Here is a 26329-nt window from a genome sequence, read left to right as displayed (position 1 = left end):
CACTAGGCCTGCCCTAAAAGAGCTCCTGAAGGAAGCACTAAACATGGAAAGGAACAACCGGTACCAGCCACTGCAAAAACATGCCATATTGTAAAGACCATCGAGGCTAGGAAGAAACTTCATCAACTAACGAGCAAAATAACCAACTAACATCATAATGACAGGATCAAATTCACACATAACAATATTAACTTTAAATGTAAATGGGCCAAATGCTCCAGTTAAAAGACACAGACTGGCAAATTGGATAAAGAGTCAAGACCCATCAGTGTGCTGTATTCAGGAAACCCATCTCATGTGCAGAGACACACATAGACTCAAAATAAAGGGATGGAGGAAGATCTATCAAGCAAATGGAAAATAAAAAAAGGCAGGGGTTGCAATCCTAGTCTCTGATAAAATAGACTCTAAACCAACAAAGATCAAAAGAGACAAAGAAGGCCATTACATAATGGTAAAGGGATCAATTCAACAAGAAGAGCTAACTATCCTAAATATATATGCACCCAACACAGGAGCACCCAGATTCATAAAGCAAGTCCTGAGTGACCTACAAAGGGACTTAAACTCCCACACAATAATAATGGGAGATTTTAACACCCCACTGTCAACATTAGACAGACCAACGAGACAGAAAGTTAACAAGGATATCCAGGAATTGAACTCAGCTCTGCACAAAGTGGACCTAATAGACATCTACAGAACTCTCCACCCCAAATCAACAGAATATACATTTTTTTCAGCACCACACCACACCTATTCCAAAATTGACCACATAGTTGAAAGTCAAGCTCTCCTCAGCAAATGTAAAAGAACAGAAATTATAACAAACTGTCTCTCAGACCACAGTGCAATCAAACTAGAACTCAGGATTAAGAAACTCACTCAAAACCACTCAACTACATGGAAACTGAACAACCTGCTCCTGAATGACGCTTGGGTACATAATGAAATGAAGGCAGAAATAAAGATGTTCTTTGAAACCAATGAGAACAAAGACACAACATACCAGAATCTCTGGGACACATTCAAAGCAGTGTGTAGAAGGAAATTTATAGCACTAAATGCCCACAAGAGAAAGCAGGAAAGATCCAAAATTGACACCCTAATATCACAATTAAAAGAACTAGAAAAGCAAGAGCAAACACATTCAAAAGCTAGCAGAAGGCTAGAAATAACTAAAATCAGAGCAGAACTGAAGGAAATAGAGACACAAAAACCCCTTCAAAAAATTAATGAATCCAGGAGCTGGTTTTTTGAAAAGATCAACAAAATTGATAGACCGCTAGCAAGACTAATAAAGAAGAAAAGACAGAAGAATCAAATAGATGCCATAAAAAATGAAAAAGGGGATATCACCACTGATCCCACAGAAATACAATCTACCATCAGAGAATACTACAAACACCTCTACACAAATAAACTAGAAAATCTGGAAGAAATGGATAAATTCCTCGCCAAATACACCCTCCCAAGACTAAACCAGGAAGAAGTTGAATCTCTGAATAGACCAATAACAGGCTCTGAAATTGTGGCAATAACCAATAGCTTACCAACCAAAAAGAGTCCAGGACCTGATGGATTCACAGCCGAATTCTACCAGAGGTACAAGGAGGAACTGGTACCATTCCTTCTGAAACTATTCCAATCGATAGAAAAAGAGTGAATCCTCCCTAACACATTTTATGAGGCCAGCATCATCCTGATACCAAAGCCTGGCAGAGACACAACCAAAAAAGAGAATTTCAGACCAATATCCTTGATGAACATTGATGCAAAAATCCTCAATAAAATACTGGCAAACCGAATCCAGCAGCACATCAAAAAGCTTATACTCCATGATCGAGTGGGCTTCATCCCTGGGATGCGAGGCTGGTTCAACATATGCAAATCAATAAATGTAATCCAGCATATAAACAGAACCAAAGACAAAAACCACATGATTATCTCAATAGATGCAGAAAAGGCCTTTGACAAAATTCAACAACCCTTCATGCTAAAAACTCTCAATCAATTAGGTGTCGATGGGACATATCTCAAAATAATAAGAGCTATCTATGACAAACCCACAGCCAATATCATACTGAATGGGCAAAAACTGGAAGCATTCCCTTTGAAAACTGGCACAAGACAGGGATGCCTTCTCTCACCACTCCTATTCAACATAGTGCTGGAATTTCTGGCCAGGGCAATCAGGCAGGAGAAGGAAATAAAGAGTATTCAATTAGGAAAAGAGGAAGTCAAATTGTCCCTGTTTGAGGATGACATGATTGTATATCTAGAAAACCCCATCGTCTCAGCCCAAAATCTCCTTAAGCTGATAAGCAACTTCAGTAAAGTCTCAGGATATAAAATCAATGTGCAAAAATCACAAGCATTCTTATACACCAATAACAGACAGAGAGCCAAATCATGAGTGAACTCCCATTCACAATTGCTTCAAAGAGAATAAAATACCTAGGAATCCAACTTAAAGGGATGTGAAGGACCTCTTCAAGGAGAACTACAAACCACTGCTCAATGAAATAGAAGAGGATACAAACAAATGGAAGAACATTCCATGCTTATTGGTAGGAAGAATCAATATCGTGAAAATGCCCATACTGCCCAAAGTAATTTATAGATTCAATGCCATCCCCATCAAGCTACCAATGACTTTCTTCACAGAATTGGAAAAAACTACTTTAAAGTTCATATGGAACCAAAAAAGAGCCCGCATCGCCAAGTCCATCCTAAGCCAAAAGAACAAAGCTGGAGGCATCACGCTACCTGACTTCAAACTATACTACAAGGCTACAGTAACCAAAACAGCATGGTACTGGTACCACAACAGAGACATAGATCAATGGAACAGAACAGAGCCCTCAGAGATAATGCTGCATATCTACAACTATCTGATCTTTGACAAACTTGACAAAAACAAGCAATGGGGAAAGGATTCCCTATTTAATAAATGGTGCTGGGAAAACTGGCTAGCCATATGTAGAAAGCTGAAACTGGATCCCTTCCTTACACCTTATATGAAAATTAATTCAAGATGGATTAAAGACTTACATGTTAGACTTAAAACCATAAAAACCCTAGAAGAAAACCTAGACAATACCATTCAGGACATAGGCATGTGCAAGGACTTCATGTCTAAAACACCAAAAGCAATGGCAACAAAAGCCAAAATTGACAAATGGGATCTAATTCAACTAAAGAGCTTCTGCACAGCAAAAGAAACTATCATCAGAGTGAACAGGCAACCTATAAAATGGGAGAAAATTTTCGCAACCTACTCATCTGACAAAGGGCTAATATCCAGAATCTACAATGAACTCAAACAAATTTACAAGAAAAAAACAAACAACCCCATCAAATAGTGGGCAAAGGACATGAACAGACACTTCTCAAAAGAAGACATTTATGCAGCCAAAAAACACACGAAAAAATGCTCATAATCACTGGCCATCAGAGAAATGCAAATCAAAACCACAATGAGATACCATCTCACACCAATTAGAATGGCCATCATTAAAAAGTCAGGAAACAACAGGTGCTGGAGAGGATGTGGAGAAATAGGAACACTTTTACACTGTTGGTGGGACTGTAAACTAGTTCAACCATTGTGGAAGTCAGTGTGGCAATTCCTCAGGGATCTAGAACTAGAAATACCACTTGACCCAGCCATCCCATTACTGGGTATATACTCAAAGGACTATAAATCATGCTGCTATAAAGACACATGCACACGTATGTTTATTGCGGCACTATCACAATAGCAAAGACTTGGAACCAACCCAAATGTCCAACAACGATAGACTGGATTAAGAAAATGTGGCACATATACACCATGGAGTACTATGCAGCCATAAAAAATGATGAGTTCATGTCCTTTGTAGGGACATGGATGAAACTGGAAAACATCATTCTCAGTAAACTATCGCAAGGACAAAAAACCAAACACCGCATGTTCTCACTCATAGGTGGGAATTGAACAATGAGAACTCATGGACACAGAAAGGAGAACATCACACTCCAGGGACTGTTGTGGGGTGGGGGGAGGGGGGAGGGACAGCATTAGGAGATATACCTAATGCTAAATGACGAGTTAATGGGTGCAGCAAACCAACATGGCACATGGATACATATGTAACAAACCTGCACATTGTGCACATGTACCCTAAAACCTAAAGTATAATAAAAATATATATATAATTTAATATAATATATAATATAATTATATATAATATATATTGTACATACTGAGTCAGTATATATAGTATATAATATGTAATATAGTTATATATATTATATAATACATATTATATATATAACATATATAATATATATAACCAGCCTTTGAATGTGTTGCCATTAGAACCTAAAGAGACATCACAGATGCTGACCTTTCTTCTTATTGATTGGGGCTGCAAGATACAGCAATTTTTCTGTTACTTTGAAGGAGATAGGCAAAGCACGCCTAGCCACTGGATCCATAAAACCTTTGCTGAAGTGAAAACCTCCAGAATCTTCACAGGGTTTATCGCCCACTTTCTAAAACATGTATCTTACCAAAACCTCCAGCATACTAGTCACCTCTTGCTCATCTTGTCTGATCAGCATGATGCCATAAATGTGTCAATATGATATTCTGTGGATGTCTACATGGTCCAGACCTCTTAAGACTATATTATAACAAAAGCTAGGGGGTCAATAGAGCACTGAGGAGGAAAATCTGTAAAGAAATAATATTACCTAATCTATCTGATTGTGCACGGTTTTTGACGCTCTTTTCTAATCAGGATAGAAAAGAATGCATCTAACTAATCGCTGGCTAAAAATCATGTATCTGCTCTAGGAATAGATACCATGTCTGACAAAGCACTCTAACTAGGACTACTAGTTGTTTGAGCTTGAGATAGTCTAAGCATTCTCTAGAATCTTTCTGGCTTCTGCAAGGATCAGGCTGGCAAATTAAATTAAGGTGTGCTAGGCACCACTGCCTTTCATCCTTATGTCATTAATGGTGGCATTGGTCTCTGCGTTCGTTCTCCCCTTATGGAATACCGTTCTTGATTAAGTGTCATGGCTGGGGATAAAGTTGGGAGAACTGTCAAAGGTGCCCACTTTCCCTTCTGCATTATGATAGTTTTTACCCTACAGGCCAAGGACTCAGCATGGAAGTTATTCTAACTACCAGATATGTCAATTCTAACAGCACATTTTGCGACAGACAAATGACCACTGGGTATGTCCATAAGTCCAGTGAGACCAGGCAGAGCTGCTTGTTAACCAGAACTCCATTTATGACCTTGGCTCTATATTCTCAATCTAGCTGCAGGGCCTTGGTGAAATTTTGGGTTTCCAGTTATCAATGTCCACTCTGACTCTATGCCCAACCACTCTTGACATGTCTGGGGATTTTTCTTTCTTCAGTGTATAATCACCTAACTAATGGCTATAGGTCCCTTTGAGGGAGGACTAGGAAGTATAATCACCACAGTATATACTTGTCAAGATGTTGCAAGATCTTTTCTTCTAGGGGTCTGACTAGTTTTTTAATCAATAGGTTCTGTATCTGAAAAGTAGCTCAGGACTAGGAGCTGAGCAAGAGATCATGACTTTTTATTGGGGTGATGGAGACCACGTTCAGCCTCTTAGTCCTCTATTTCTTCCCCTTCTGGTTGTAGTTACTGAGTAGCACCCTTGTTGGCCTCCTTCCTATTTTGTCTGTATATAAGGGTAAGGTTTATATATCCCACTTAAAATGAAGAAATATTAATTCTGGGTAAAGTATGTCAAATTAAGTATGACTTTTGTAATCCTGAGAGTGACCACTAAAATAACTACACAAATAGATATAGTTAAGAAACATAATAGATACGTTGAAATGCAATACTAAAAAATAATTTCAAATAACCAACAAGAAAGCAGAAAATGGGAAACAGGAGAATTAAAACCAGAGAGAAAAGAGAGCAAATAACAAAATGGCAGACCTAAATTTTAAAAATCAATAGCTAAATAAAATGAAAATAATTTAAATACACCCATTAAAAGACATGCATTGTCAAATTGGATTTTAAAAACCAAACACATGACTCCACTATACGCCGTCTACAAGAAACTCACTTGAAATACAATTTAGAGCTGGGTATAGTGGCATGTATCCGTAGTTTCAGCTACTCAGGAGTATGAGATGGGAAGATCACTTGAGCCCAGGAGTTCATGTCCAGCCTTGGCAACATAGCAAGACTGTCATCTTAAAAAAATAATAATAATAACAAACACAGACACACACACACACATACACACACACGCACACACATATAATATGAATGTGATGTTTGGCAGGGCCAACAGAATTGAAATCATAACTGCCACTCTGAAAGCATATAGTGTGTGTGTGTGTGTGTGTGTGTGTGTATGTGCGTATCGATAAAAATAAAAGGATGAAAACAAAATACCATGAAAACAATAATCACAGGAAAGTAAGAATGGCTATATTATTAATATGAAACAAAGTAGACTTTAGAACACAAAAGTTACTAGAGATAAAGATTAACATTATGTAATGATAAACGGGTCAATTCACCAAAAGACATAACAAGTCCAAATGTTGCAAAATACATCAGGCAAAACATGATAGTTTTAAAGGGAGAAATTTAAAAGTCCCTAATTTTTGTTAAAATCTTCAACATTCCTCTCTTAGTAATCAACAGAACTAGGAGACAGAAAATTAGGAAAAATACAGAAAAAACTGAACAATATCATCAACCAACTAAATGTAATAGATATATAATATTCCACTCAACACCAAAAAAATATACAACTTTTCAAGTGCCTATGGAATATTTGCCAAGATAGATCATATCCTGGGTCATCAAATAAACCTTAACAAATTTGACATGCAAAATATTTTTTCTAAGTATAATTGAATTAAACTAGAAATCAATAACCAAAAGATAAGAAAATCTTCAGACACTTGGAAATTAAGCACAGTTCTGATTAATCCATGGGTCAAATAAATTGGAAAATAGTCTGAACTGAGTGAAAATGAAGCTGGGAAGCAGAGGAATGAAAATTTTGATTATCTAGGTAAAGCTGTCAATTAAGCAGACTAGAGCTCTGGGTGGAGAGAAGAGCTTTTCTTTGATTAAGCTATTTACTTTCTCATGGCTTAAAGACAGCACTTTAAATTTTGATATTAGCCACAATAATCTTGGACATAAAAGAGAAATTGCTCCCTATAATATGATATAGCCAGGCAACCCAGTATAAATGCCACTGCTCCGCAGGAACTGGCCAAATATCAATGAGAAGACAAACAGTCCAAGCATGATCACGCGAATGTGATGTTTGGCAGGGCCTACAGAATTGAGATCATAACCTCCACTCTGAAAGCAGCCTTCACAGAAACTTTCCACAGAAGTCAAACAGTTAAAGCAAATTCTAGATACATGGTAGAGACCAGGAAAAAATATGAATAATTTTCTTCTAAACAAGGAGCTCAGTGGATAAAACATACCTCTAGATTCCTTGCTTCAATTTTCCCAGAAGTAAGTTCATTGTATTTTTTCTGTTTTGTTTTGTATTTTGTTTTTGTGTGTGTGTTTGTTTCAGAGGTTTTTTTTCTTATTCCTATCACAAAATTATAAATAAACCTTTATAAACTGAATGACAATCATCTATGGGGAAATTATTTTGAAAAATATTGGGCTATTTTGAAGATTTTATATCTGATAATTAATATTAGATGGATAAAAATATTGAGTTAGAACATTTTTTAAAAAATTATGCAACCATTACGTTGTTTTAAACATAACTGAGGGTAGAAATAAGTTTAAATTGGCTAAAAAATTTTTGTGAAGATCTTAGAGTTTTAAGAACTGTGTTGGAAGACTGAGCTGTTTTTGAAGTTAAAGTTATCTACTTTGATTGCACAATAATATAGGGCCTTTTGGAGAAGTGTTCTTCTGACTTTAAGACTGTTTACCAAGAGCACTTACAGAAATATTTTTATTGTTCCTATTGCTCACTCTTAGGCTATAAGAATTTTAGAAATGCAAGATTCTTTCTAGGATCTTTTACTCATTGGATACAGTGAGTTGAATCAGAATGTGAAATATGTGGCTTCTCTTTATCACAATGTTATTTAAAATGTACATTGGTAAAAAGAATTTTCGCGCTCCTATAGTGAATACATTTTGTTCTGAATTTTACAACAGTATAAGAGGATAAAAATGAGTCATTACAATTTGAGACTATTTGCCATATGTATAATAAAGAATTCATGTTTTTGCTAGCCTTTATATAAACTGCAGAACATATAAAAATTGGAAAGAAACAAAGTTGGCAATAATACTTTACGACGAAAGATATACGGGATTCGAGTCAGACTGGAGTTTGCATGCTACCTAAGACTGTAGCTAATTCCATAGTGAGGAGATCATCCTCTTTGCCAATGTCTATTAACTTCACCAATGAATTATGCATTTCTGTAGAGATGCTGTGATATATTTGGGCTTGTGCACAAGGTGGAGTGTAGAAATTCCTCCTGCACAGAGCTTGCATTGGCTGCAGTTGCTTTAAGAACCCAGAAACTTTTGCCCTCTCTGTAGGCTAGCTCACTGTGAAAATATCCCATGGATTTTACCTAAAATTGCTTACAGAGAGTGGCATTATACTTCTATAGATAATTGCATCAGTAACCAGAGAGGAGAAGTACAGCAGTAGACTACCCTCTACCGCCTGGTAGGAGTAGTAGCACATCACAGTTTCAGCATATTCAATCTTGAGCAAAGAACATGATGTGATTGTTTGTGGGTATGTCTGTATACGGAGGGTGATTTTAGGTAAAGAGAGCCTTGCACAGCTCTCCTAAAAGTAGCCATGCTGAATTTTCTGCACCTTAACCTAGGCTGCTTTACTCTTGGAACTGTCTTTCCCTCTTCTCTTTCCAGTGGCTTTCTGATCTCTTTACTTGGTCTGCTTCCACTTAGGCTTGCCCCTCAGCCTCATTACATGGCCATGTATAGGTTCTTTTTCTAGCAGTGTTCTCTGAGACTGCTGTGCCTAATGTGCCTTCTGTTGCAACTGACCCCTGGACACCTTACTTGAGCTTTGGCTCTAGAAAGTAGCACCACCCTGTGTGTGATCCTGTCCCATAAATGAGATGATGGATTTAGTTGGGGCTCATTCACTTCTCATCACTATGGAGGAGTTCATAGAAACTGCATGGCCAACATGGCATGCATACAGAGGGAGATCTTGTCTCCTCAGAAGTCAGGCCTTATGAGCCAAATGATGGTCTTCAGGGTGCAGCTGCTGGCTTTGTGCTCAAAAGTCTGGACCCATTCTTCCAAGTCATGTCCTTCACATGCTTCCCAGAAAAATGATGATGGTACCTTCCACAATCTCTTTACTTTCTATAATTCAGCTTAGGTACCCTGTTTTCTCCCACAGCAAAGACCATTTGAAAGCACTCTAGTCCTACAGTTTTCAGGAGTGGCTTAGCAAATCATATTTGTGTAGCAGCGGTTGATTGAAGTTATGGAAAGATGTGTTGCTCCTATTATGCACTGAATTATCTTCTTCTGGGAAGTATTTTATTTGCCTGCTGCAATAAACTGTATGTATAAATTCCCCTACAAAATCACCCCCCATATACAGACATACCCACAAACAATCACATCATGTTCTTTGCTCAAGATTGAATATGCTGAAACTGTGATGTGCTACTACTCCTACCAGGGGGTAGAGGGTAGTCTACTGCTGTACTTCTCCTCTCTGGTTACTGATGCAATTATCTATAGAAGTATAATACCACTCTCTGTAAGCAATTTTAGGTAAAATCCATGGGATATTTTCACAGTGAGCTAGCCTACAGAGAGGACAAAAGTTTCTGGGTTCTTAAAGCAGCTGCAGCCAATGCAAGCCCTGTACAGGAGGAATTTCTACACTCCACCTCGTGCACAAGCCCAAATATATCACAGCATCTCTACAGAAATGCATAATTCATTGGCAAAGTTAATAGACATTTGATGGTAAAAAATGAATCTACTTTGTATGTTCTTTAAATTGAAAATTGAATCACATTTCTACACAATAACAGGCGGATCACAAGGTCAGGAGATTGAGACCATCCTGGCTAACATGGTGAAACCCCGTCTCTACAAAAAGTACAAAAAATTATCCAGGCATGGTGGCGGGCGCCTGCAGTCCCAGCTACTCGGAGAGGCTGAGGCAGGAGAATGGCGTGAACCCGGGAAGCGGAGCTTGCAGTGAGCCGAGATCGTGCCACTGCACTCCAGCCTGGGCGACAGAGCGAGACTCCATTTCAAAAATAAAAATAAAAATAAAAAAATAAATAAATAACCAGGATAACTAGGTTGGAATTCAGCAGAGTGTTAAAATATCTAGAAGGCATTTGTTTGTAAAAAGAGAAGAGAGATAATAAATACTTTTGAGTTTTCATAAAATAAGTTATAGTTCCTTAGAAAAGTATTTAAGAGTAGCCATAAAAGACATGTAACCACCTTTTATATCTTTGGGACAGGAGAAGAAATGGAGAAGGGAAGGAAACATTTTCAATTCAATAGAAGGTAAAGATGTAGACAAAATTAGAAGCAAAGGAAAAGTAGGTTTAACATGAGAATAAGACAGAATGAGAGATCATCCAAAACAAAAATTCATACATGGTTTAATGAACCTCTTAAAATATAGTTATCTATCAGTTTAGATTTCTAAACATAATGCATTGATGAGTTTTTTATACATTAACCAAATATTTAAAAATGCAGCAAAAGGTTAACAACAAAGAGATAGAAACAGATACTTCAGGCAAATATTAACCTAGAGAAACCTAGTGTCTCCATGTTATTATCAGAAATAGAAGCAACCTATTACTGAAACATAAAAAAGCAATGTTTTATGCACCTAGCTACCTAGATTTTAAATGCACATGCTGAAAACTAACAGAGATATAATAAGAAATTGCCAAACCTATTATTAGAGTGGAAATATTTAATTGAACTCTACTATGAAATGATTGATCTAGTAAATATAACATTAGAAAGGATGCTGAAGATTTGAAGAACACAATGAAAAAGATTGAATAGATATGTACAAAACACTTCACCTAAATGGTGAGTTACAGGTATGTTAGGTGCACGTGGAACACTTTCAAATATTAAAATATGCTGCACCACTGAGGAAGTCTTAAGGAATTTTAAAGAAGCAGTATCTTACTGAGAAATCATTTCTTTGATCACAATATAATTGTTAGAAATCAAAAACAAAAAGTCACTAAAAACAAAGAAACTTCAATATAGTGAATGCTAAAGAGGTAATCCTAAGTAACATACTTATGGTCTATTGTCACATTTATGTTACATAGCAAAAAGGAAATAAACCCAAATAATAACACGCAGCAATAAGCATTTGTAGTTGCGGTGTCTGCAGTGGTTCCTAAGAAACTGCTGATCTTGGATAGGCTTGATGGTATCTCTGGGAGGGGACTGGCTAGCACTCTCAACTGGATGACTGAAAGGACTCAGCTTGGTTTCATTCTGCAGTAGGCTAGGCCAGGTCTGCTCTCACAGCAACGGAAGAAACAAAAAAGCAAGCAGATACACTCAAGGTCTAAGGAGGCTGAGGTTCAGAACTGATGCGTCATCACACCTCCCTTCTTCTCTTGGCCCAAGTACTAGCCTGCCTTGATGACAAAAACTCCAAAATTACCAAACAAAGGGTAGACACAGACAGAGATGGATAATTGGGTCACTGATGCAATCAATCACCCAACTCCAGAATCCATTTTCTCAGCCACTCTGCTAACATTAGTTCACTATTTCAGCCAAGAAGCCAAAGGAAAAAGCAGCAAAACAAACCCCCAAAAGAGTAGAAATAAAACCGTAAAAAGTAAGAAGATAAATTAATAAATTAGAAAACATAGTAAATAATCAAAATGACGAAACAGTAACGCTGCTGTTTTGTTTAAAAGGCCATTAATACATTCAAAATTCTAGCAAGACTAATGAATAAAAATAAAAAGAAGCTTAAAAATAGAAGAAAAAACACATCCATATATAATAGGTTTTTAAAAGTATTTTTAGTTATAGATATTTTAAATTCATGCTAATAAATCTAAATATAGTTTGAAGCCAGGTAGCATGATGCTTCCAGCTTTGTTTTTTTTGCTTAGGATTGTTTTGGCCACGCGGGCTCTTTTTTGGTTCCACATAAAATTTAAAGTAGTTTTTTCTATTCTGCAATGAAAGTCAATGGTAGCTTGATGGGAATAGCATTGAATTTATAAATTAGTTTGGGCAGTATGGCCATTTTCATGATATTGATTCTTCCTATCCATGAGGATGGAATGTTTTTCCATTTGTTTGTGTCCTTTCTTATTTCCTTGAGCAGTGGTTTGTGGTTCTCCTTGAAGAGGTCCTTCACGTCCCTTGTAAGTTGTATTCCTAGGTATTTTATTCTCTTTGTTTATTAAACCATGTATGTTTATTTCAAACAAACAATTTTGAACGGGAGTTCATTCATGATTTGGCTTTTTGCTTGTCTATTGTTGGTGTATAGGAATACTTGTGATTTTTGCACATCGATTTTGTATCCTGAGACTTTGCTGAAGTTGCTTACCAGCTTAAGGAGTTTTCGGGCTGAGACAACGGGGTTTTCTAAATACAGAATCATGTCATCGGCAAACAGTGACAATTTGACTTCCTCTCTTCCTATTTGAATACGCTTTATTTCTTCCTCTTGCCTGACTGCACTGGCCAGAACTTCCAATACTATGTTGAATAGGAGTGGTGAGAGAGGGCATCCTTGTGCCAGTTTTCAGAGGGAATGCTTCCAGCTTTTACCCATTCAGTATGATATTGGCTATGGCTCTGTAGTAAAGAGCTCTTGTTATTTTGAGATATGTTCCATCAATGCCTAGTTTATTGAGAGTTTTTAACATGAAGGGATGTTGAATTTTATGAAAGGCCTTTTCTGCATCTATTGAGATAATCATGTGGTTTTTGTCATTGGTTCTGTTTATGTGATGGATTACATTCATTGATTTGCATATATTGAAATAGCCTTGCATCCCAGGGATGAAGCGACTTGATCATAGTGGATAAGCTTTTTGATGTGCTGCTGGATTTGGTTTGCCAGTATTTTATTGAGGATTTTCACGTCAATATTAATCAGGGATATTGGTCTGAAATTTTCCTTTTTTATTGTGTCTCTGCCAGGTTTTGGTAGCAGGATGATGTTGGTCTCATAACATGAGTTAGAGAGGAATCCCTCTTTTTCGATTGTTTGGAATTGTTTCAGAAGGAATGCTACCAGCTCCTCTTTGTACCACTGGTAGAATTCAGCCGTGAATCTGTCTGGTCCTGGGCTTTTTTTGATTGGTAAGCTATTAATTACTCCTTCAATCTCAGAACTTGTTATCGGCCTATTCAGGGATTTGACTTTTTCCTGGTTTAGTCTTAGGAGGGTGTATGTGTCATGGAATTTACCCATTTCTTCTAGATTTTTTAGTTTACCATGTTATCTGATTTCAAACTAAACTACAAGGCTACAGTAACCAAAACACCATGATACTGGTACCAAAACAGATATATAGACCAATGAAACAGGACAGAGACCTCAGAAATTACACCACACATCTACAACCATCTGATCTTTGACAGATCTGACAAAAACAAACAATGTGGAAAGGATTCCCTGTTAAATAAATGGTGCTGGGAAAGCTGGTTAGTCATATGCAGAAAACTGAAACAGGACCCCTTCCTTACACCTTATACAAAAATTAACTCAAAATGTTTTAAAGACTTAAATGTAAAACCCAAAACCATAAAAACCCTAGAAAAAAACCTAGGAAGTACCATTCAGGACATAGGCATGGGCAAAGACTTCATGACTAAAATACCAAAAGCAATTGCAACAAAAGCCAAAATTGACAAATGGGATCTCATTAAACTAAAGAGCACCTGCACGGCAAAATAAACTATCATCAGAGTGGACAGGCAACCTACAGAATGGGAGAAAATTTTTGCAATCTATCCATCTGACAAAGGGCTAATATCCAGAATCTACAAGGAAATTAAACAAATTTACAAGACAAAAACACACAATCCCATCAAAAAGTGGACACAAGATATGAACAGACACTTCTCAAAAGAAAACATTTATGTGGCCAACAAACAAATAAAAAAAACTCATCACCACTGATCACTAGAGAAATGCAAATCAAAACCACAATGAGATATCATTTCATGCCAGTCAGAATGGTGATTATTAAAAAGTCAGGAAACAATAGATGCTGACAAGGCTGTGAAGAAATAGGAACACTTTTACACTGTTAGTGGGAGTGTAAATTAGTTCAACCATTGTGGAAGACAGTGTGGCGATTCCTCAGGATCTAGGATCAGAAACACAATTTGACCCAGCAATCCCATTACTGGGTATATACCCAAAGGAATATAAATCATTCTACTATAAAGACACATGCACACATAATGTTTATTGCAGCACTATTTACAACAGCAAAGACTTGGAACCAACCCAAATGCCCAACAATGTTAGACTGGCTAAAGAAAATGTGGCACATATACACCTTGGAATACTATGCAGCCATAAAAAAGGAGATCATGTCCTTTGCAGGGACATGGATGCAGCTGGAAGCCATCATTCTCAGTAAACTAACACAGGAACAGAAAACCAGACACCACATGTTCTTACTCATAAGTGGGAGTTGAATAATGAGAACACATGGACACATAGAGGGGAACAACACACACCAGGGCCTGTTGAGGAGTAGAAGGCAAGGAGATGAAGAGCATTAGAACAAATACCTAAGGTATGCGGGGCTTAAAACCTAGATGACGGGTTAATAGGTGCAGCAAACCACCATGGTTATATGTATACCTATGTAACAAACCTGCACATTCTGCACATGATCCCAGAACATAAAGTAAAATAAAAATAAATAAATAAATAAATAATCTAAATATAATGAACACTTTTCAGTGAAAATTATCAAAATTGGATCAAGTTGAAACAGACAACTTGAATAGGCCAGTCATATTTAATTAATTGAACCTTCGTTAACAGCAATGATAATCTAGCCCATCCTTATCCCAGAAACAACAGGTGCATCAGGTTTTATCAGCAAGTTTACTAGCCTTCTAAGATCAGATCTTCCATGTGTTACAAACTGCCCTGGAGAACAGAAAAAGAGAAAATGCTAGCCATAATAAAGCTAACAAAGCATTGAGGCTAAAAGCAGACAAGCACACTGTATACACAATTAAATTATAGTACACTGTAATTTATGATTATAAACAATCCCAAGTAAAATATTGGCAAATTCGATTAAGCAATATTAAAAAATACCTTACGACAAATTATAGTATTTGCTGGAAAACAGGAGAGAAAACATCAATCTAATTTACATGTTAGTAGATTATATTAGATATAATCATAATCACAAAAGAATATAAGAAAATATCTCATGTCCATGTAGAAGAAAACTCAATACCATAAACATTTTAATTATATCTGAGTTAATAAATTTAATGCAATAGTAATCAGATCTTTATTTATCATGAAACTTGCCAAAATGTTTCCAATGTACATTTAGAAGAGTATAAGTAGCTAATATAAATTGAGCTGTAGAATAAATCTAACAAAAATTATTTAATGGCTCAACTACAATAACTACAATACAATACAATTTATTTTCTTTCTTTCTCTCTGTCTCTCTCTCTTTCTTTTGATGGAGTCTCACTCTGTCGCCCAGGCTGGAGTGCAGTGGTGCCATCTCAGCTCACTGCAACCTCTGCCTCCCAGGTTCAAGCGATTCCCCTGCCTCAGCCTCCTGAGTGGCTGGGATTGCAGGTGCATGCCACCATGCCCAGCTAACTTTTTTGTATTTTTAGTAGGGACAGGGTTTCACCATGTTGCGCAGGCTGGTCTCAAACTCCTGAGCTCAGGTTATCCACCTGCCTCAGCCTCCCAAACTGCTCAGATTACAGGCATGAGCCACCATGCCTGACCAATACAATATAATTTCTTGCTCACTAAACTAATATATCAGCTTCTATTCACTGTTTTTCTTCCTATGATAATCTAGGAAACTGAATTCCATCCATCTTTTGGCCGGCTGTCTTCTAAGGCATCTACCTAGCAGAAGGGAAAAGAGGATACAGAGAGACTCACCTACTTCTTAATATTATGACTTAGAAATGGCACATTATTTCTTCTGCTTATATTCCATTGACGAGAAAGCAATCTTATGTCATTGTGAATGGAGTATAGCTCTGTGCTCAGAAAGAAAAAGTAATAAATTTTGGTAAAAAGCAGCTGGGCACAGTGGCTCATGCCTGTAATCCCAGCACTTTGGGAGGCCAAGGTGGGCAGATCATGAGGTCAGGAGTTCGAGACCAGCCTGGCCAATATGGTGAAACCCCATCTCTCCTAAAAATACAAAAATTAGCTGGGCATGGTGGCAGGTGCCTGTAGTCCCTGCTACTCGGGAGGCTGAGGCAGGAGAATCGCTTGAACCTGGGAGACAGAGGTTGCAGTGAGCCCAGATGGCGCCACTGTACTCTAGCCCGGGCCACATAGTGAGACTCGATCTCAAAAATAAATTAATAAATTAATAAATTAATTAATTTTGGCAAAAAGCTAGCAGCTTCTGTCACAAATAGTAAGCTTCTAGAAGAGCCAAGACAATTTTGAAAAAAAATAAGATGAAGACCCTGTTCTAGCATTTATGAAGGCTTATTATGAAGTTCTAGTAACTACTAGTAACTAGACTATGTGCAAGAAATATACAGAGATACATTGAAAAATAGAATACTTCAAAGTGCATACACACATAATATATATACATATGCAGACACACACACACATATACACACACACACAAACACAAACACACACATATCTGCTATTTAAGAGAGAAGGAATAACAAATGAATACAGAAAGAAGAAACCAGAAAGTAGTTCATGTTGGAACAATTTACTGGAGAAATGCAGAAAGAAAAAAACTCATCACCAATGATTTAGGTCACTCTCTTAGGTCTTACACAAAAATAAACTCAGATGTATGAAAGAGTACATCTTTCATGTGCTCTTGACAAATACTTGAGATTGTTAGAAGAATATGAAGGAATGTGTATTTATGACTTCTGAAAAGAAAAGTGCTTTCTAAATAGGACACACACACCAAATACGCCATCACAAAGGAAAAGATTGTTTAATTTGACTACAACAAAACTTAAACTTGAATACAATAAAAGAAAATTAGAGATTGACAAAATTAATAACTAGCAGCAAACAAATATCTAGAATATATAATGAACTCCTACAAATAGGTATGACCAAAAAAAAAAATCAACTGAGTACAAAAAGCTATTTCCGGAAGTCTAAATAGCCATTCAACATATAAGAAGATGCTCAAATTCTACGAAAAACAAGACAACACAAATTCTAATAATGAGATACCCTACACACTCCATGTTTGTGCATAATTTGGCTCTGAGAAGCTGTAAATTGTTTTCTCTGTGTTCCTGTTCCACCCTCAACTTTCTAAGGCCTTGTGCACCCAAGCCATAAAGGAGACCCTCTCCATTCTCTTACCCTTTCCCCATCCATAGACTGCTATAGCTTTTTGCTCAGTGCAGTGCTTGAGATATGGGTAGGAGGAACTCAAGATTTCTTACTCCAGCCTCAGTATTAGATACTATAGATCTGGCCCTTGAGATAGGGCTTCCTCAACATGTTTTTCTCCCTACATACCAGCCAATTCCCACCTTGAATCTGTTGAGAGGTTCTGGACTTGTGAGAGCTTCCTTTCCCCTGCTGTGTTGAGAGCCTGTCTCTGCTTTGTATCCATGCTGGGTCCTTGTTGCAAATCTCAGCTGCAACTTATCTTTGTTTGGGAATGGGAACTGGAAGTTTCCCACTCCACCTGCAGTGGTAGCAGGCTGTTGCTTTTTACTAGGTGCAAGGCTTATCATAGAGCGACGTGGTTTCCTTCCTCTCCCTCCACAAAGTGGCTTTTTGCTTCTACCCATAACTTAGCAGCAGAAGTTCACTTGGAACAGGAGTAAAGGTTGTGGGAAAGGGTGGTTGGTGGTTTACAGATTGCCCCTCATTAGCTGCTGAATTTTGCTTTAACTCCTCCCCAAGATGCAACAACAGGTTGTTTTGTGGGGCTGACAGGGATTCCTGTCCTTCTACCAAGGCTTCTAGATTTGCCCTTTGGAAAAAATATTCTGAGACATGGGTAGATTTTGTCGCCTGTGAGCTACTGGGGGTCTTTCAGGTCTCTTGTTTGCATATATATATATATAACTTTAAGTTCTGGGCTACATGTGCTGAACATTCAGGTTTGTTACATAGATGTACATGTGTCATGGTGGTTTGCTGCACCCATCAACCCATCACCTAGGTTTTAAGCCCCACATGCCTTAGATATTTGTCCTAATGCTCTCCCTTCCCTTTCCTCTCACCCTGACAGGCCCCAGTGTGTGATGTTCCCCTCCCTGTGTCCATGTGTTCTCCTTGTTCAACTCCCACTTATGAGTGAGAACATGAGGTGTTTGGTTTTCTGTTCCTGTGTTATTTTGCTGAGGATGATGGCTTCCAGCTTCATCCATGTCCCTGCAAAGGACATGATCTCATTATTTTTTATGGCTGCATAGTATTCCATGGTGTATATATGCCACATTTTCTTTATGCAGTCTATCATTGATGGGGATTTGGGTTGGTTCCAAGTCTTTGCTATTGTTAATTTTTTTAAATGCATACTAGGTGAAGCCTATAAAAAAGAGTTGACAAAAAAGTGCTGGGGTCCCAGTAATTGTAAACAAACATGCAAGCTGTGGGTACCAGGACTAGCGTCCAGACTCAGCCATTAAACATTTAATATTTCAGCTGCTTTCTCCTTACCTGCTTTTATAGTAGCAGTGTCTTTCTCTAATACTCTACCAATTCTGAAACTGTTCATGGGTCCCTTTTATCCCTGGAGAAGGCTTTTACCCTTTCGACTTTAGTTTACCTAGTTACCTCTGATCTCAGCTCTTTGGTAGACCCAAGAAAAGTTATAATTTTATAGATTATCTGACTTTGTTTCATTATTAGGAAAGTAGCAATATTCTCTTAAGAATTTATGCATTGTAAGTTAAAGAAAAATCCAGAAAATCTTATAGAGAATGGCAATATCATTATAGACAAGAATGTGGAAAAGATGAATTTTGAAATACTTCTTATCATAGTACAAATTGCTACAATGATTTTAGAAAAAAGTATAGCTATACACATACACAGAGATTATACATATGCAAATATGTGTGTATTTTTCCTGATGACTCTGCATAATAAACATAAATAAATTCTTAAAGATGGAAACAATAAATAAATGCCATTTTAAAATGACATTTTAAAAAGACAATGTAAAACTTTCGTCCAGGCCAAACTATGGTGATTATCCTATATTAAGATTTTAATTCTTCAAAGAAAGATAGTGGAAAGTACAATTTCTTTCACTAGGGAAATAAAATTTTCTTTAATCCCACAACAAATTAGTAAAGAGAGCAATTATTTCTGCCAGAAATAACAAAGATCCCATTAAATTGTCTTAGATAGATCAATTCCTAAAACAGATTATTTATTCAGGTTCTTAAGCTAAATATTATACAGTCATTAAATTGGCTGTTCAAGGATGTATTTATTGAAATTAAGAGTGGTGTATGTGTAGATGTTGGTGTGGGTGCAATCTGGGGACAGAGACTACATAGTAATTAAATGAAGTAAGTTTAATATACAGAACTATTGAATAGTGACAGGAGAATAACTATAAAGATGGACTGAGAGCTCAAGAGGGCTTCCTAGCGCTGAGGGAGAATATCCAAAGAAGAATAAACATGAGGAGATAAGGTATTGACAATTGGATAAGAAGTGGTTGAAACCCACTGAATGGCAGAGAAGCCTGAATGGCAAGCTGTGGACACCAGTACTGGAATGCACTCCTTTTGCAACAGGACGGCCAAAGGAAACAGAGATTTGAGGAAAGGGCTGTAGCTATCTGGGGCTCCTGGTATACTACTGCTACCCAAGTCAAGAGCTAGAGGAAACACACAGTGAATCCTGCACACTCTAGATACTTTGCATTGGAGAAAACAATTTACTCAGTGGGGAAAAATACATTCTATAGCAACTCGGCAAACGAACTATTCTGATACCTGGATGGCAGTGTCTCTACTATCCTCCCTGCTGAAACAGCATAACATCATGCCAGCTGGCAAAGGAAAGTACTTAAAGGATTCAGATCCATTTTTATAGAGGAGGCTATGCAGAGTGAATTTAGGGCTGAGAGACAGTAAATTGATAACTGGCACAGGGCATCACGAATAAATGATGAAACAGAGTCTGCAAGTGGGGAAGGAAGGAGAGCATGGGAGTAATACAATGCTGACTTGGGAACCCTCAGACTCTTCGCACTCATTTGGAACACTGGAGTATTAGGCTACGCTTTTTTGTTGTTTGCAGGATATTTCTTCTTATTAAGAACTTCATATTAATTTTATCTTCTTTCTTTTTCATTAAACAAGACAAGATAAGGAAGAGAAAGATCAGTGTGTGTCAACAAACTTGGGCCTTATTATGCAAGAACTTTCTTAAAAAATGGAGAACGAAAAGAGAGTCCTTAATGGTACAACTCAGTATCCGTGTTATTCTCTATTTATGATGGGAAAATACATGTTGCCTGGGAGGTATCTATGCCATGTGTATCTCCCCCGACACATACGCCAAAAACACTAAAATACAGCACCTTTATACAACAGAAAACGCTATTCTTCAGGCCGTGAATCTGTTTGAAGACATTTCAATTGACACGGGCTCATAAATTGAGGTCCGAAACCACTGAATCTGGTAGCAATTGAGAAACCAATACGTGTTTTAAAGGCCAATGGTCACATTTGTTACTAGTGTCCCCAGTCATGGAGACTAGGGTTACGACACTGACGTTCCAAAGATATGGTAAACAAACCAACCCACCACAATGGGTAGCTGGCATTTTCTCTTTGGGATCTTTTTCTCTTCTTGAAACAATTAGTTTTCTTCAAAAAAGTGGAAAAGTTGAAATTGTATTAAATTCCATGAAGAAAATTAGCATTAGCTCTTATAATCTTACCATATAAAAAATTTGATTAAACTTTGCTATATTTAAAAAATCAGATAGATATAGCTAGGTAGCATTTTTAACTAAATTGGAATTCCACTATAAATACATTGTAAAGTTTTTTCCCCTAAGATCATGCATTTTGGAAATAAAGTGATTTCTTATTGGGAGTTTGCGTGTGATCAGGATTTATAACTAATTAAGATACTATCCCTCCGATACTATCTGATTGTTAGAATTATCAGAATGCCCTTACAAACTGGCATACTGTTGAGTTTGAAATTCCAGAATCTTGGCATGTAACCAGTATATCATTACTAAGCTAGCTATGCCTTGGAACTATCTCTTAAAACACACAGACTTTCAGCAGACTTTAAACAGTTTATACTATGGGATATATTGAAGTTAGAAAAGTAAAAAAGAGACAAACTTTATGACAAAATGATTGTGGATGACTAATTTTAAATAAGACTTTTCTTATCCATTTTCCTGTATTATATAGGAATGGCTGAACTCATTGCTCCTACTACTTTGTTTGTATATATATCCTCATAGTCATCAAGTAAATGATTTTTCTTCACTGCTTACCATGGACCTGGGATGGGTAGATACATTTAATGAATCCAGATTTTCTGTTGCATACACACCTGTCAACAACACAACCCAATAGATAATGAATAAAGTAGCCTCTACTCCCTTCCTGGCAGGTAAGTTTTCTAGTTACTTAAGAAGAATGTCTGGTGTGAATATTTGGTTTATTTGACCGCAGATTTATGCATTAGTTTGTATTTCAGTTTGATAAATCTTAATTGTCAAACTTTCTGGAGTACATGAATTGGGAATGTATCTTCCCTTTATTTATCGGAAGTAACATCTCACCACTCACTATCTAAGTTAAAACTAAATGTACAGCTTGCCAAACAAGGGTTTACCATTTGGGGTGCACGGTCTCTCAAAAAGAAACTTGTTGATCCGGTATAGGATTTGAGGAAGCATGAAATTATAGAGACTGGTGCACATTTAGAGCAGTAGTGTTCAGGGATATCTTGACATGTGACCCTGAAAGCACTGTCACTAAAATGAAACTGTTGCTGTAGTGTTTTCTTGTTCTTATAGACAAAGAACAACCGGTCTCTTCCTTTCCTAAATTTAATTATAGGAATTTTAATCCTACCTTTTAACACCAAAAACATGTCCTTGCTCTATTTGAATATTCCTTTTGAGTATTCTGTATGTCAGATTTTCATCTTCAGCATTAAGGTACTTAATGAGTTAAGGTTAAGTAGTTGTTAAGTCGAGTTAAGGTTAAGGTTACTTAATGAGTACCTTAAAGCTGAAGGGTAAAGATCATTTTTGTAACAATCATTTTCATAAAAATGTTCTGAAATTAGAGGAGATGCAGCCTGGTACAAAGGCAAGAGAACTAGACTTAGAGTCAGAGGACATTTGATTAAAAGTAGTTCTGAGAGTCCACTCAGAACTGCTGTAACATGTATGTGTCTGGAGTGCATTTTGAAAGGCATCAGCTTCTCTTAGCCTTATTATTAGCATACGCAAAATAAGCTTAACAATTTATGCAACGATAAACTCTTACAGTTAGAAGAAATAAGACCTTGTGTTCAATAGATCAGTAGCATGACTAGTTAACAATAATCTATAAAAAAAATACTATATTTTTCATAAATATTTCAGTTGAGAGTAAAAGGCCCAACTCAATCTGTCTTAAGAAAAAGAGTCCTTTGTCTAGCTTAAAGGAGCAGAGTATTAATGCAAGGCAGGATAGAGGTTTATCATCAACAGAAGTATGTCTCTGTCCCTCAGATCTACAGCTTTGTGTGCTGGCTTCATTCACAGGTTGGTTCTCCCAGAGGCAGAGTTGGTCTGCAGACTCTCCAGATTTAAGCCCTCCCAGATTAGCAACTCCAGTGAAAAGATTACAGATCATTTCTGATAGTTCACAATAACTTCAAGGATTTTATCCACAGGAACAAATAGGTGACTTTGGGTTAGTGTTGATCTTGGTTCACCAAGAACTAATCTCTTTGGATGGGGATATGCAGTATTTTCATTGCCCACTTGTTGAGTTCCCAGGTCATGAACCACATCAAAACCACAGGATATGTGAGTGGAGGAAGGGAAGTATCCCATGTGGATCATAGTGTGTTTTTACTAGAAGAACTAGATGTAAACAGATAAAAACAACATGTGTCCTTTACAACTATAAATGCATACTTCAAAGGGAAATCTGTGGTGATTGCCCTGTCATTCATTCATAGGCTAGGTCGAGGGCTAAGGTAAAGATTAAAATCAGTGCTATAGTAAGTATAAGTTTTAAGTTGTTTATTTGAGATGCTCATGGTAATGGTACTAGGAGGATGATTTCTTGATCAGCTAGTAAAAATGTAATGGCTACTAAGAATTTTGTAGAGAATGGCAGATAGGTGTGTCCTATTAGATCAGACCCACATTCATATGGGCATGATTTTTCTGTATAAATATTTAGTTGTTATAATCAGAATAACTACAAAAAATAATGCGAGCAATGTATTTGTCAATAAAGTTAATAGGAGGTTAGTTATTCTCTTTTGGATTATACGAAACCTAACTGATCGAAAGCCAACTATGCCAAAACTAAAAGATGATTCTCATTAACAAATGGAGGTAGAAGTACAGGAACAGTCAGACTATATCTACAGGATGTCAGTATTAGGCAGCAGCCTCAAATCAGAAATGATGGTTGGATGTAAAGTGAGATTTTATTTGATGAGTTGAATTATTATGAGTTGAGTTATAATTTTAAAGTGACTTCGAGCTTGTACAACTGTGTAAGTATCCTAAAAACCATGAAATTATTAAAAGGGTGAATTTTATGGTATGTGAATTACATCCCAATTTTTAAAAGAATATAAAAATTTGACTTAGAAGGCACTGACTATTCATTTTAAGCAACATAATTCCCACCAAGGGCGTTCTCCTAAGGAGAACCTATGCATCTTGCTCCACCCAGTCACTGGAGGCCTGCGTAACCTCTTTTTTCCTTTCTTTGTCAACTTCTGTCCAAATTCCACTCCAGCTTAAGTAATCATTAATCTTATGCCTGCATTCTGACCCCTTCACTGGATTCTGTATCCAGTAATCCAGTTCATGCACTTGCTATTTGGAGTCCCGATGGCCAGAGTTTCCAGAGTAAGTTGGACTTTTCCTTCCTGTGAGGTATCCAAAATATGCTTTCCAAAGGCGCCTCACCAAGCATCACACCATTAGTTCCACATACATTTTAATGCCTATATTGCGTATCTAACCTACCAACACTGAATCCACTTCTGATTCAAGATTATAATGTGATATGAACTATCCACCTAAGGTCCAGTCTCCTAAACGGCCCTGAGACGTGTCTGTTCTTGCTGTTTCACAGACGAGCATAACAAGACCCAATGTCAGGAACTTCTGCTGCTCAACATTACCTCATTCAAAACCACACACAATTATAATAATAAATATTCATTAAATGCTACAATATGGTATATTTCTACAAAAACTGTATTCTGTAAAAAGAGAATATTTTGTAATGATATTATTCTGTATTCTGTACTCTATTAATATTCTATAATAATAATGGTTATTAAGTTTATTTTACAAATATAGAAATTGAGTAACAAAGGGTAAGGAATTTGCTCATGATGACGTAAGTGTGAGAATAAAATTAATTCTATCAAAATACATACTTCTTGCTCCCTCTACATTCATCTTCAACACTTCCACCCCAATCCAGAACTTTTCTTGTATTTCATCTCATTTTTCAGTATTAATAAAATATCATGTGGCCTTGGACAAAATACCTACAGAAAAGAGGGATTCTTTCAGTGATGTCAACATAGTTTCTTAACATGTTTTTAAATTTATCACCTTTTTTAGCTTATTAACCATACCATCAGGATTATTAAACAAAAATAAATTTGTATAGGTATGTCCACCTGATATAAAACAGTGCCTAATTGCAATTTAAATATCTATCTCTCTATATCTACCATTTCAAATTTATAGGAATGTTAATTATTTTTGAACAGTTTAATTGGTATAGTAGGACATTGTATGTGATTGAAATTGGCTCAGTAATCACAACATATGAAAATAAAATAACTAATTTTAATGTATTTCTTCTGATTGTATCTAGATGGAACTTTAGAAATTTCTCTCCCACCCAACATTTTAGTCTACCTTTCTGAAAGTTAATACTTGATTGTGTTTTACTTCCACAAAACTCTAGTAAAAGCAATTCAACATGACATCATGAAGTTGTGTCTCCTAGTAATTTACTAACAATAATATTCCCTTCTTGTAACAAAAGGTAAAGAGGTCTTGGGACTGCCAGATGAGGAAAGTATTAAAGAATTCCAAGCAAATTATCCTGAAGAAATAGTAAGAGTCACCTTTACTAATACATACTCATATCATTTGAAGTTCTTGCTAGGACATGGAATGCCAGCAAAGAAGGAACACAAGGACCGTACAGGTAATTTTCTGGCTCTAAAATTTCACTACACTCTATTTCAATTATGTCATAAGCCACGTGTGGGAATAGAGGTTAGTATGCCAAATTAGAGCGTTGCTATCTGTCATAATGATGTACACATGTCCCTCAACATTTAAAAAAATATTCATTTTTGGACATAAGAACATATTGATAAGTGGTCATTTTATATAGTCATATACATATATTTACATATATATGTAAATTAAATATGTATTCTTATGTACACACATAGATACATGGAATATATGATTGTTAAAAGAAAACAAAGTTGTTTATGGATAAGATAGAACGAATTTCCCTTTAAATAAGCTCAATTGTTCAAATTATACTACAAGGCTATAATAACTAAAACAGCATGATACTGGTATAAAAATAGACATACAGATAAATAGAACAGAATAGAGAAACCAGAATGAAGCCATATACCTACAATCAAATGATCTTTGACAAAGTCAACAAAAATATACACTGGGGGAAAAATCCTTTTCAATAAATGGTACTGGGAAAATTGAATAGCCTTATGCAGAAAAATAGAACTGGACCCATATCTCTCACCATATACAAAAATTAACTCAAGATGGATTAAAACCTAAACATAAGACCTGAACCTATAAAAA

At 36.6% G+C, this 26329-nt stretch overlaps 1 long non-coding RNA gene across 1 annotated transcript; it reads left to right on the top strand.

The window, feature by feature from the left end:
* The first annotated feature begins 7389 nt into the window (after positions 1-7389).
* On the top strand, positions 7390-25742 carry LOC129461610 (uncharacterized). Its single transcript, XR_008650614.2, has 4 exons — positions 7390-7541; positions 20607-20707; positions 21681-21885; positions 25527-25742. It is a non-coding gene; the product is annotated as an uncharacterized lncRNA (long non-coding RNA).
* Positions 25743-26329: the final 587 nt, after the last annotated feature.

The sequence above is a fragment of the Symphalangus syndactylus genome, chromosome 14 (genome assembly GCF_028878055.3).
Source record: "Symphalangus syndactylus isolate Jambi chromosome 14, NHGRI_mSymSyn1-v2.1_pri, whole genome shotgun sequence".
In the NCBI taxonomy this organism is placed as follows: domain Eukaryota; kingdom Metazoa; phylum Chordata; class Mammalia; order Primates; family Hylobatidae; genus Symphalangus; species Symphalangus syndactylus.
This window is presented reverse-complemented; position numbering and strand designations above follow the sequence as displayed.